This window comes from Dufourea novaeangliae, unplaced genomic scaffold (genome assembly GCF_001272555.1).
Source record: "Dufourea novaeangliae isolate 0120121106 unplaced genomic scaffold, ASM127255v1 scaffold65, whole genome shotgun sequence".
NCBI lineage: Eukaryota > Metazoa > Arthropoda > Insecta > Hymenoptera > Halictidae > Dufourea > Dufourea novaeangliae.
In genome coordinates, this window is record NW_015373961.1 from 2309450 (window position 1) to 2324544 (window position 15095).

Here is a 15095-nt window from a genome sequence, read left to right on the forward strand (position 1 = left end):
GGGGGGGGGGGGGGGGGGTGGAAACGGTGAAGAGCGAGAGGGGGAAAAAGGGGGTCGAGAGAAGCGCTCGTTCCCAAGTGACGTGAAAAGGGTCTCGGGGTAAAAGGAGAGCGAGAGGGACGAGACGCGGAGAGATGTATCGAGAGTGTCGGGAACAACTCGAGTAGGATGCAATAGAGGGAGAAAGTGCTGCGGGCGCGGCAAAGCAGATAATGCGTCGTCAGATATAAACTCTTGGACGCTGGGAACACGCGTACTCCCGCGACATATCCAAGTAGGGGACGTTGCTCCTGGATCCCAGCAGATATGGACATGTCGTCTCTGTGTGTACGTGTGTACAGTCCGCAGGCGTTCCGTGACTCGTAGAACCGAATGTTATAGTCTTTCGTGGTGACGACGTGGGAGGATTCGTGAACTTTCGAACAACTTTTGGACCATAATGGTAAGGTGTACTGGAGGTATAGACGACGAAAGTCTGGGAACTCGATTCGCGAGCATGAAACACGAAGAAAAATGGCTACGACTGTGGCTGAAGGGATTTCGAGATGGGAAGTTCGGGCTGGACCGAATTGGAATCTCTGGTTTTTGTTACTATTCACTTTGATTCACTCTATGAATAACTGCGACTGCGGTGCTCTGTCCTGAACAACGTTCCCCTAGTTTTGTCACAAAGGTTATGTTTTGTTTCTTCGACTGAATGTTAATTGTAGTCTCTATATAAGTATATTCGAAAAATAATTTATTGTATATTCGTGTATAAAATGCTATTTCTAATTCCAACCTATGAATATCAGAAAATAAAAGAATATACAGTAATTCCCACACGATTATTCTGTTCCTTAACTTTTGGCAGAAAATGGATATACATATATTGTGTTTTTTTAATACACTCGTCGAGTATTCGGCTATTTTAAAGTCATGTCCAATTTACTTTCTTTTTCTCGAACGGAAACGGAAGTGGAGAAGGCAGAAGTGGAGACCGTGAAGAGGTAAAGAAAACAAAAAAAGCAAAAATCGGATTTTGCATATAATGGCAGCAGATGAAAGTAGATTTAAAAGTACGGCTTTGAGTGGCACGCATGGCCTCCGCTTCGCCATTTGTTCGGACCACAGGCAAAAACGACTCTTTACAGCGCGCAGCCGTGGTCATATACAAGAAAAGAGAGGCCGGTAACTAAAAATATATGGGCACGGCCCGAAACGAGCCGGCTCAAAGAAATGGCCGTGCCTCAAAGGCCACTCCTGGATGATTACATCCGAATTCCTTTTTTTTCCCTTCTTTTTTTTTTTCGAACGCGCTCCGAATGATGCTCGCCTCGTATCCGAAAGAAATATTTGCCTGCCATTTTCTCTACCGAGACTGCCGTTAATATTCTCGATCGTGTACGACGGCACAAAGGGAAATTCGTCATTATTCGGTCGCTGAGAATGAACCAACGGATTTCACTGGTTTTTATGCATTTTATTATGCTCCTGTGAAAGCAAATTATTAACGACGGGTAACTTACTGGTTTTTTTTATTAATATTCTAACATAAAAATTACTTGATAATTATGATCATCATGAATAAGCAAAAGATTCGAGTCATATTTTTTCACGTGTTTAACACGTTGACTGCCGCAGAATTTTCGTACATTTCAGCCACATCGTCGAAGTGACATTTTCGTTATACAGAGTGTACAAGAATAAAATGTTATATAAAATTATTAAAGTTAACTATGTTATCATACTTTTGGCATTTAGTTTGTAGAAGTTTACCGATTTATGGTCCAATAGTAATAATATCGAATAGTATACTCCCTAAAGTCGGGGTCATCGGTGACCCCCACGGCATTCAACGTGTTAAGCTTGAAGCAAGCGCCGCAAAAGATGCTAGAAACACAACGTTAGCGTTTGGAAAAGGTTATGTAAATGTTGGGACAGTTCAACGTTCGTTCGTGAAATTCAAGGCTGGTGATTTTTAATTAGAAAATGAATCAGGAGAAAGGTCAGAGAATGTCACCGACAATAACGTTTTAAGAAATATTAGTCAAGATTTATCTTCTTAGATAAGATTTCGATTTAACAACAGAAATAACATTTGAATAACGTCGAGGAAACAACGCGTGGTTAAAGTTTAATTTATGAAAAGGACATTTCACATGCGCCACCGCAACCAGTTCCATCGAAATCCTTTCTACGTACAAAATATGCCCATACATTGGTACCAAAATCCCCTGGAACGTTCTATATGAAGCACATCCAATACCTAACACTTCCATTTCCACGAAATTTTTCAGAATTCTTCAGTTTTACACGGTACTAACGCGAGGATAAATGTTTCCAAGATTCTTTTCTGTCCTCGCAGTCCCAGTCGGCTGCATATCGCGAAAGAAGAACAAACAAACTAAAGTGGAATCGCGAAAGGAGAGAAAAAAACAAAGAGGAATCACGCGAGTTCGCGGTTCGAGAGCTGGATATCGAGCATCGTTACACGAAAAATCGTCTGGGTATCTTCCAATTAAAACTTTCCCTTCGGTTGTCTGCCGGCTATGCAAATTGTATCGTGCGAGAGAGAGATAGCTTCGTAACCGGGAGGCACAGCCGTAACAGAAGTATAACGCTTATAAAATAATGAGCTCGAATATCATCCACAGTTTTCCCTTATCTTTTCCTTTCTTGGCTCCCCATGAATAATGCATAGACGGGGATGAATAATAAAATGTTATGAATCGCGAGGGGGGACGCCATGTTATACCGCGAGCACACGTTTTTACGTCCTCTCACGGCTGGCCACGATTACAGGAACAGGCTACGATGGACGATGTGACGCACCGGTGAGACGACATAAAATCACGGAGAAATAAAGTAAAAATGCGTTGAACTTGTGTAGCGTAAGTATGGTTTTAGTAATTCGAGAATTTGATCGCTGTGTAACGATAGGAATTTCAAATGTTCGTTGTCCAGATTGGTAAATGTTGAGTCACTAGGAGATTATTAACCTCTAATTACAGACCACTTGTCTCGGGGACGAATATGAATTTTTCGTTCACTAACGCCACTTGGTGGAGGATTTTGGAAGCTCTGAATGGTTGAGTTACCGTACATAAATGGCACTCAATTTCCGAGACGATAATGGGAGAAAAATATTCAGTTAGTTATTAAAAGTGTTACAAAGTTAATCGTCGATTTATTCGTCTCTGACACGAGTGATCTGTAGTTAAGGGTTACATTTCTGTGTAAGATCTGTATGTTGTATATCATCGAGTGCTGAAAGCAGTCTAAATCCTGACTTTTACGATTTATACATCAAGGTTGGTACGAGAAAAATATTCTGAGCACGATTATTTCAATGATAATGTTTATCTGAATTATTCTCAAATGTTTTTGCGTTACATTATTCGCATCGTTTGCGTCACATTCTGAGCGTTCGTTTCGGATGGTGCTCGACAAGACAGAAAGAAAAAAAATCGGGAGGTTGAAGATAAGTCGTATCGACAGCACTATCGCACGACTGTGTCCTTTTCCCCCGAAAGGCTGATACGCGAAAGCTTTCTGCGCCTAACCGTTCACTTCTTTTGAACCGTATTTTTAACCGTATCGTTACACGAATGTCAAGGTCAGGAAAATTAATCGCCACGTGAACGATGTCCCAAGCTTGAATGTATAAAAACGTGTTACTTAATAAATGTTATTGACAATAATTGGACTTCTCTAGATCCAAATTGTGAGACTCCACGGTGAAGTGTAAACCATTCAATTTTACTAATGTGGAAATTGTCGGAAGTGTTTGCATCAAAAGTTTCACCCGGTATGTCAACTTATGATAACTCCTACGTTTATGTAAACGTTCATCCGAACGTTCTACCATCCAAAAGTTCCACGATCCAAACGTTCTACTCACCGAAAGTTCCACCATCCAAATGTTCTATTAACCGAACGTTCCACCATCCGAACGTTATATTATCCTACAATTCTTTTATCCTCGGATGATGGAATATACGTTCTATTATTCCAGAATTCTTTTATCCGAACACATATGTCTCCCTATAAGTTCGAATCCGGACGGCATTACCATATCACAAAATAAAAACAGTTGTTTCTCGACGGAATATTTCAAGAGAAAGCCTCACCGACTATCATTCACACCAACAAACAACCAAAGATACCAAGAAACAATTACGTAATTAGTAATCCACCAGACGGCGGTAGGTTTCCTGGTGTTTCCAAGTAAGCAGCAAGACAGTGGGGTGGAAAAAAAAATAGGTTAAAACGTCGAGAACTCGGTGGTGATGCACGGGGAGATCTCGTAAGAGAATAGTAAAGAGAGGAAAGATCCCGGAGAGTCTTCTGGTTCCGCGGGGGCGAACGACGCGGATAAATGATTCACCGGCCACCGGAAGCATTTCGCGTTTCCGCACCCTGTCCCTTGAGCACTTTCTCAAACACGTCCCGAGCATATTTGTGTTTCGCTCGGGGAAAACCAACCTCCGTCTCTTCTTCATCTCTCTCTGTTCCACCGTTCCGGAGGTTCGTGGCGGTGTAGAACAAAAGGAAGACCGAGTAAAAAAAAAAATATAAGAGTGCGTCCGAAAGCCTCTGACTCGAGGAATAGAAATGGGTCCCGTCGTTTGAAGCTGACTCTGACTGGGCCAGGAGAGGGAATTTATTAAGCCATCAGTAGCAATTACGCGGGAATCGTGATAATTACGACGGGATGACGACGGCCGTAGGCCACCACCACCGAGATTCTTTGCGAGGGGTGTGCACTGACCCGGATTTCGGCGCTTCATGGACTGGCAACGGCCGATTGGAGGGAAGAGAGGAGCCCTTTCGTGCATGGCGTTTTTCCTGGGCTTCTAGCCCCGGTTAAATTCAACCTTTTATCCGTGGACACCGCGACCTCGAACCGCCCAACAGTCACGTATAACCTGCACGTTCCAGGGGAGGACAATCGATCGAGAATATTTAGCTGGAATCTGCTTCTGAATAGAAAAGAGTTGAAAAGATTCCGAATGGGGGTATTTGGTCTTTGCTGGCGTATCATTTGAACCGCTACTCTAGAATCTTATTCTTAAGATGGAAATTTTTATTTGGGCGGGTGCATTAGTAAATGAATACGTACCAGTGGATGAACAATGTGTATAAAAACGAGTAAATTAAATTATATGAAATAGGGAAATGAGTAATTTAAATGTTTTAGGTTCCTTGTTGCATATTCAAAACTGTACTTTTTCTTTTCAATTTAATTAATTACATTTTTCCGGTTTTTTACATTGAAATCCAGGCGTTATAAAATGATTGTAGGTACTAAAAAATCGAATTTTCATGTGCCAAATACTTATTAATATTATTACGATTTAAAATTCAACTGTTACAAAATTTCTTTTATGTATTCATTCATTGGTGCGTTTGTCTTAGGAAGAAACTGGGGTTACAATAAATTCCAAAGAGTCAGTTGGGGTGTAAAATATGATACAAGATGCTTAGGTTCTGTTTCTGGAACCATTAGTATCGCGAGGTTAAATGGAACATTGTAGAGGTATATTACAAGGATATTTCTGTCTCTAATTGGAGATTCGTAAATGTAGGGAATGATATCAATTAAGGGAAAAATGATAAGAACAATCGATCGAGAATGCACGATTCTCAAACATGTAACAATCGTTTCGTACCGTGGCGGTGACTTAGACAGAAGGAGAACGGTGACGAGGAACTCGTCCATGCAAATTGGCATTAATATGCAATTGGAACAATAGATCCCAATTAATTATCCCCGGTTAATTGGGATGCCAGACTGCGTGGAAGGCGTCTTAACGAAGTTACTATGCATAACCACCCCCCTCCCTCTAATTTGGTAACAAAACTATGCGGAAACTGCGCCACGTTAACTAGAAATTAATATTTACCACTGTAATTTGAGCATCCTCGCGCCCGACGCAATTTCTGCTCCTTTAGGAATATTACCGAATTGTTATTACTCTCGTGCGCTTGGTGTCGCTCGTGCGCGACCATTTATAATTTTCATTACGGTATTACAGTCCGTTTACCTGGAATGCATAAAACGGAAATGTTCACGGTGAAAACGAAATTGGAATAGATCTGGCATTTGCCACCAGTCGGTTACGTTAATGATTGAATCAACCTAGAGTTCACGTATTAAAGCGAAATACACCTGGAACTATATTCGAATCAGATACAACTGGGACCAAAAGACTCGGATCAAATCAAGGAATTCGAAACAGATCAAACCAAAAGGATTCCTCAGGTCCTTTACAATTTTCATTCGACAGTGTCAGATTTTCTGCCTGCAAAATAATTGTCATTAGTTCACCGACATAATCCTTTTCAAGGATGCAGAACAGAATCCGTTTGTCAAGGATCTACTCTACGACAGCACTATGTCCCCTTTCCATCAAGTATGTCACGATCACGTCTCCACTAAACCTCGACTGCTACTTTTATCACTGTATACACGAAAATGGTTATGTCGGTCTAAAGAGCGGAGGGTGTCCCAAATTTTTCAGCGGTTCCACCGAAATAGGGACGGGGGCTACCTAGCGAACCCTTAAAATGCAGATGCTGCCGATAAGGGACTGCGCCGAATCGTATCTGAGAGATACGATCGACACACGTCGATGCCAGGGAAGCACGTCTCGTGTCGCCTGGATGTAGTCCACCCTCGTGGGGGTAGAAAGGTAAGAAAAGAACAAGAACAAGAAAAAGAAGAAGAAGAAAGTCACGTTAAACCGCGATAAGTACCTACCCGCCTTACGGTCCGAGATCGTTACGAGACGATCCATTTTCCTTGGCTCACAGGGATGAAACGCGGCGCGCCCTCAAACGGGGAAGGAAGATCTCGAGAAAGGAGGCTGCTCGTTTACATACCGCGGTATATCCGGTACGATGTCTTCCGGCGATTCCAAGGGGACAGAGGGTCGAAGAGAACTGTCTTTTGCCCGTGAGCAACAAGCCTGTGGCTGCTTTGGGTTCACGTTTCGGTGTAACGTGTATTAGCTTGCTAAAAAATGTAGCGTAACAGTATTAACAATTTACGTCGTGTTGCCAATAACAATCCCTTTAAGTGTTTGAATACCTAGCCCGAATTCAGATTCGTACTGATTAACCCTGCTGGTCTCCTCACTTCTTCTTCATGTTTGCATCCCTTTGAATAAAGTTATTTCAAATTTTGAAAAATTCTTCAAAAATGGAAAACACACGAATATAAAATGATACTACATGAATATAAGTATTTAAAAATATAATAACTATCGAAATATAATCTTCATTTCGGGTCACACAGACCTTGAGAACAGCAGGGCTAATTTTCAAGAACTGGGATTAAACAGGGGGCTCTCATTCCGTTCAAAGTTTTATTATATCGAGGGGAAACAAGAAGTTTCATAACTAGACTAAGGAGCTTAATGTATTTACAACGAAGAACTACTTCTTCGAAACAGAATAAATTTAACAGTTCGATAAGCTTTACTGAAGTTTCGATGAATCATATTGCTGTGTAAAGCTTATTAACAAACACAGCTGTCGGTGAATTTTGTTGAAGGGAACACAACGCATGTTTTTTATGCACCTTGTAATTGATACTGGTATCCTTTTCACCGCCATGAAATCATAGGGAAAAAAAGCGAACGTGCACACGTAGGCGTTTCGCGAATTTCAGAATATTTATGCAAAGGCTGCGGGGGAGTGGAGCTCTTCGAACTATTCACGATCGCGTTTATCAAAGAAGCACTTAACCTATTAAGTACTAAAGGCATGCCGGTAACGTTTGTTATTCCATCCGCGGGGCGGCCTATGAACGTGTGTCGCTGCGTTTCCGGTTTCCTTGCATCGCATGCACAACTCTGCCATCTTTGATTACCGCCAAGAGCGTTTACGTGTGCAACGTGACGATCTATTTGTATTGCCATTCTGTCGTTTGAAATGTGCTACCGACTAGGTGCAATGAACAAACACGGATCGAAGACAGAATTACACGAGAACAAGCTGAACTAATAAAATCGGATGATCCAACCAAAACAAAATGGCGACTGCCTCGGGAAATTCTCTGTGACTTCCTGTGTTAATATAATACAACTAGGCTAAAGTACAACTTTAAATGCATTAAAGGTAGTAAAAAGTATGGTAAGACGAAGTTAAACAATTCTATACGATCTTCATTAGGAACCTAAATTTTGAGTTCTCGATGTTCGAATCCGAAACATTGTAAGATTTCTGTCTTAAAAAAAACTATCTTGGGTTTCGACGTTTCGAGATATCCCTAATGTTAATATATTCGTGATTACAATCATTTGAGTATAAAAAAATATCGGCAATTGTGACGATACAAGAAGTCATGAAGAATACAATACTTCGTGAACGGTCTTATGGCGATTTGTAAACGCCGAGCATCACGTGACGAATAAAGCGTTAAAAGCGCAGACAGAACAAATACGTTTTCCTGTCGCGAAACGAACTGAAAGTTAAGACGTCCTTTATAATGGAAAAAAGGAGGACTGAAACGGTGTAAACGGAGGCGTATTTACATAAGATATATATACGTATATGTCCCAACGAACCGAAACCACATTTTCTGCTTTATGTGACGTCTGGGCTCCGTATACGTGTCGGTTCGGAGGCGAAACGTTTCTGTTGCTAGGGACCTAGGCCGGCTCAATGATTCTACTTCGGAAGCAATCGGTCTCCTCGATGCTCGGACGTATTCCCGTCGACGCAAATAAATTTGTTTTGCAACGGAAAGGGGTTCCCCGTCGCAGGGAAAAACAGAAGGGAGCAGTTCCATGCAACGAAATTTCGAATCGTCGTGGACCGCGTCCCTCCGACTGGACAAACGGTCCCGTGCGGGGGTGGCGTCGATAAAGCACGTTTTACGGATCGAATTCATTAGCACGCGCGCGGTCGATAAATTATCGAGCGAGCCGACCGGAAACCGACGCGACCGCCGCAGCATCAGAAATAATGGCCGCTTGGAACGATGCAAAAAAAAAAAGGGCAAAGGCGAGTTTCAAATTGATATTTTTATCTACGTGATGTATTTCTCACTTTTGTAATTATTATCCATTGAATTTCTGACGGAAATATTACCTTAAAAAAGTGGGGACAAGGAGGAACGGATGGGAATTAAAAATATGATACGAAGAAAAAAAGATACGATAGGCAATGAAACGAAAAGAAAATAGAAATACACGATAAGAAATGTATTGATGGATTTAAAAAATGTCATTTGTTATCTCGTCATAAGACAATAGGCGTAATAAAATCATAACGTAACCGGCCATGAACGTAACTAGAGTGATTTCAATGAGTGGTAAGAGGGTATCGTCTCTGATCTCGATATGTTTCTTTCCATTTCATATATTTATAATATTCACGAGTATCTAAAAGTTAGTACAATAGAGAGTATAGTAACAGAGTAAAATAATTTTGACTTGATTTTAGTTTCTCTAAAATTGCATACACATCTGCTGCCTAGTCGATACAAACTTCAGTTATTCCTCAGACCCATTGTACTACGATCGCTAGCGGATGTTCCAAAAATAATTTACCCAAACGATTCCAAAAATAAAAATCACTGACGAAACACGAGGAAAGCTTATCATGAATATTTATTATGGGGGGAGAGGAGGTCGACATTGAAATTCAAAAGAGGCTAGGATCTATCGATCGAAGCCTGACGTGAAGAGCCTTAGCTTCCTGTCGAAGAGGTTAGTGCACACAGTTTACAGAAAAGATAAACGATAGGTGAATTCGTTTACATACGTCGACATTTTTGTACGGGTGTCCGGCATTGATTAGATCTCCGGAATAGATAATCGTTTACGAATACATACAATACGTGTGTCCACGATTTATGGCTCGTCGCTGCACGAGGACGTCCCGGAATATTCTGTATATTTATTCACGAACCAAAAGAACTCGCGCAGAACTGAAACATCTCGTTACATAAACGTTACATTAAATCACTACAATTGTATTAAGAAACTAACAGAGTAAATTTCAAAGAATTTACACGGTACATAATCGTATTTAATTAAGGGCCTTCGTTCTACAATAACATTAACATACAGTAGATAATAAATTACTTAACTATGTATGAATGTCACTTTATATTGTAAAATAGTAAAATCTGTAGGAAATACGTACTTTCACAATTTTCATACCGGGTGTTATTTAATAGGCTTTTTTAGGCTCCCAGAAAAAAGTTCTCGACAGCAAGGATTAAAACAGGAAAGAAATGTTTCATTTTCATCGTCCTGAACAGATAATTATGTATGTCTGTATGTCGGTGTAACCCGATAATGGGTTCGATTGTAAACCCCCGGACCGATCCACGCCTTGCTGACAATAAACCCTGAGCGATGTGTGCACGATATACACACACATCCACGGACACATTGTCGATAGGACAAACTGCTTAGAGCACGAGACGACGCGGGTAAATTAGCGGCAACCATGTCGCCAGATGTACATTCACCGTAAATTGGGGTTGATTAAAGAGGGAAACACGACGCGCGTTGATGGGGCGATGATACGTTTAAATACGTCCACGGGTTCTTAACAAGTTCGCCGCTGGCCAGGGTACATACGTTACATACATCGCGTATCTCCGTCCCGCACGTCCCAATTCCACGGTTCATTCTCCTTATTCGGAACGCGGACGGATTAACCCCCCCGGGGCTCGATGACGGGTGGCAGGGTCACACCATGACCCGACCCCGTGATGTCTTCGCCGCCCATGTTCTCCATTTAAGCAGTTGACGGCGCCTTTGAAAAGTCAAACCAATCAACCACACTGAGAAAAATACTCGGACGAGAATGGACGAAACTTACGGACATTGTTTCGTTAAACTTCGCACGAGATCTTGGAACGCAAAGAAATACTAATAGATTGCTGTAACAGTTTCGATCCTTTTTAAGACACAATAGGAACAGGCGTAGATGCTGTATAACTTTTGCCCATTTTGTGACGGAATGAAGACAATATTATATTTTTGTCGACTAGATTTTATATAGTAATGAAAGATTTTTTTAGGTATACGAACCTAGGGTTGGTGAATTTTAAGAGACTCGGTTAACCTTTCGGTGTTCTGGAGCCATTACAGTAAATTATTGATGAATGTTCAAAGGCTCCTCGGCACTGAGTGTTCAGGTGTCATCTCCACCATTGGGCGCTTGACTGGTTTCAGGGGGAGCCCAGTGGAGATGACGTCTGAACACTCAGTGCCGAGGAGCCTTCGAGCACTCATCCAGGATTTACTGTATATATATATTCCGTTGTCCTTTTATTCGCAAACTAGTGATCCCGTGAAATCAGCTCTATTTTTGATTAAATACAGACCTATTCAAGGGTCAATCGCCACACACTTCTGCCTTGGTGTTTAAGGCTTTCCGTTCTTATCAGAAACGTCCGAAGCAGCGACACCGCCAAAAATAAACGTGGACGGAATACGATAAGCCCGAAAATCACGAAATGAACGTCACTCGGACTTTCGAGGAGGTTTTATGGTATCAAGACACTATGATTTCGGTTATTCGTGCACGCTCGTGGATAAAGAAAATCGAGAGACGGTTAACAGTAGGCCGAGCCCCGAGCCTCTAAAGATCCCGTGAAAAATACGAATGTCACATGGTGTCATCGCGAGAACCTTTTTCGACACGTAGAAAACTCGGCGTTACGAATTGCTCGTGTGTTCGCTGGGAATACGTTGCCCGTCGTCTGTCTCCTTCTCGCGGGTAATATCATTCCGCCACGGTAATGGGCAAATATTGCACGCAATTTCCTCTCAAATTGCTACCCACATAACTTAATTCCCTCACGATGCTGAAGCCCGTAGACTCATTTTTTCCCTCTCTTTGCTGCCTTCTCTTTTTTTCCCCATCAACGATAATTTCCTTCCCGCGGTCGTCTCACAGATTTGCTTCTTATTTTTCCGAAGGATCACGAGAAAACAGGAACGTGAATCTGGATAACCTGACTTACGAGACGAGTCAACGATCGGGATGAACACATTTTTCTATGAATACTGGTGCAACTTATAATACTGTAGACATTTTCTCAACGTTTTATGTCACGGAGTCGATCAGTCTGGTTTATGAATGCAACGGAGATATCTGTTAGGCAGCCATAACCTCTAAACCAGTGTTTCCACACAAATTACTAGGCTAGGGGGGATGCAGCTCTAGGCGCCATTTTTAAGAGGGTCCCGTTCCTAACCGTCCATTTATGCAAAACGATAATTAATAAAAGTTTGTTCAATGTTTTCTTTTTGAAATAACTAGAAACCGTCATTTAAGGTTACAATTAGCTCCTCAGAAATATACTAAAGTCACCAGCAAATCTAGTTTAAAAAAACCACGTACCGTCCGTAATGCGATTAAAAAGTTCGGGAAACGTCTCTGAAGCTCGGATCGTATTACAAAACAGGGAGCCACGTATGGTAGCATCTTGCGCCCAGAAGGCACAAGTAACGCGAACTGTACTTACGTATATGACCGTTAAGTGTAATCGCTTTAGTTGCTCCCGTTTTGCCTGACGAACGATAAACCGATTTCACCGGGCGAGAACGTGGAACGCGAAAAATGATCGATGCCTCTTATCGATATGTTTTCTCCCATGGCATGTTTCCTTTAAAGGGTTCTCCGCAACATCGTGTCGCCTACCCGATCCTCTAATGAATTAACACATACGTGGCCGGGGGGGAGGTTGACGCAGGCGGCTCGAAAAAAAATCGTTAAACATCGCTCCCACAGAGCCTACGCTCTTCTGCCCGCGATAAACCATGTATATTACACTTTTCATATCGAAGTAGACCTTGCTTGTGTAAAAAGCCGAGAGGCGATTCTGTGCAAGTATGCGTGCCAGCCAATACGCGTTAACCGTGTTATGTAGCAACATTTTTTTATGGAATATACGGTGCACTTAAAGTGGATCATTTAACAGGCTATAACGAAACTGTCTTAAAAATACAGTATATTATCTGTAAAAAGTGAACGCAGTAATTTTTATGGATTCTCTATCTTTATCCCTACATCATCGATTGGTATTTCGATGGTTACAAAATCATTTCTATTTTCGTTCTGTAGCACTGGTTTCTTTCGGGTTGTAATTACGGATATCTCAAGAGGCATTCGCTAATATTTTACTTTTTACGCGTGTTTCGCAATACGTAACTGGGTCTTGCTTGAAACTCAGCAATGAGTTGAATTTTGAACACAAGGGGGCATTGAACGAGCAAACACGGAATGACACGAGAACAGCGAACCAGGCATCGAGATTCAGTATTCGTGATATCACGTTCGCAATGATGATTGCGTTTCCCTTCTGAATGCTTCGTTTGTATTTGAATATTCGAATTCAGCGTCTCTCCGATAGAATGATCTGAACGGGCTGGTCTGTATCGACCACGATACATATACTTCGTATCCACGAAGGGGTTAACTAACAGTAAAAGTCGAACAGGGGTCCACGAAGCCACGGGGAAATTGGAAACTCCCGATAAAACGCTTTCAAGCGGCAAAGATGTATTTTTCTATTTTTCAGAGAGCAACGGGTTGTCATCGATCCCGGCGATAAATTCGATCACTCTCGTAAAACTTGGACGCTTCGTTCCGTCCGTGGTTAAGTTTCCTCCGACGAATTTCTTTCTGGTCATAGAGTTCGTTCGTTGTAATTCGAGAAGCAAGTGGTATCCCCTTACCCTTCACGAGCAAAACGTATTGTAAGCGCCGGAGACCCGACCAAAGAAATACCGAACGCGTCCTAAACAATAAACTTCTACCTGCGATGGTCGAGCGTGTTTATCATTACGTTATTCCTTACGCGACACATTGAAAAGTTTGTCAGACCGAGTGCAATATACCCTAAATAAAATCGTGGAAGATGAACAATTCATAGTGAGGAAAATATTGTGAAATATATATCTGTAGGAAAAGAAAGACTGCTTCGTAGATTGAAGGAGGGAATGCAGAGACATTCAATACTGTATTTTTCTTATGCCTAAGACTATGGGAAGGACAATCTCGTGTCGTATGGTTGACCGCGATCGGACTTCGATCTCCTTATTCTATCGAGAATCGATACACAAGACGCGTGTTTCTATGGAGAGACTGTGTATCTCTAGCGAGAACGTATCGCGTCCGAAAAGGAAACGAGCATCCACGATTCGGCGACAGAGGGTGAAAGAGAGAAACCGATAGAGAGAGCCCATCGATCGTCGACGGCAAACACACGCGCGCGCTCCACGAGAAAAAGATCCGTGGATTCTCGTCTCGACACCCCGACCCCAAGGCGCATACGGTTATGGTCGCGTTTCCATGATCGAGAGAATTGTATTTCGCGTCCCCTTGATAACCATGAAATTCGATTTTGAATCGTAGACGTGTACAGATAGGAAGGATGAACACGAGAGAGAAAGAGAGACGGGTAAATTACAGGGCGGGTCTTGCCGTTGGAAAATCGATGGGAATATGCACGGAGAGCGCGTAGAACGGCGATGAAGCTACAGGAACGTCTGTCGCGTTTTCGTGGAGATGACGCTAGGTCGCTTCCGCACGGAATCTGCGTACGTACGGGGGTTCCACCATTTTCATGGCGCGAACCGATTGGATTGTTTCGTTGGGAAAACAAAATAACACAAGACAATTGTTCTAATAAAAATATTGTTACATACCTCGCGCCGTTTCGAGGTTGCAAGGCTTCGCTTCTACAACTTATCTTCCAGGGACAACTGATGCTGAATGGTCCTGCTGTCGTTCCTGCGTGTCCTGTGTGTGTGTGTTGACACGATCGACGGTGGTGTGTGGTAACGGTGATAGTGGTTGTGGTGTCTATGCTCTCTGGTAGCGGTTGGAGATACGAAAAAATGTGTACCCGTAACGCGACTGCGCCACCGGACCGAGTGAGACTGGCTCGAAGCGAGTCTACAGACTACCGAAGCAACGTGTACGAAACGCGTGCGTCCTCGTCGCGGTGCTACCGTCTACTACGTGTTGCTGCTACCAGAGCCACTACCGCTCTGCCCGCTTCTCCCTCTCCGCAGCCTCTTCCTCAACGTGTGCTTTCCACTCCACCATCCCTCCGTGTCCACGCAGCGGCAAGG

At 42.5% G+C, this 15095-nt stretch overlaps 1 protein-coding gene across 1 annotated transcript in view; it reads right to left on the reverse strand.

Annotated features, from left to right (window-relative positions):
* The window catches only part of LOC107186546, a 39435-nt gene extending 24340 nt beyond the window's left edge, over positions 1-15095 (reverse strand). Inside the window, exon 1 of the mRNA XM_015574441.1 lies at positions 14667-15095. The gene's annotated coding sequence lies outside the window, so the exon portion shown is untranslated. The remainder of the gene's footprint in view (positions 1-14666) is intronic.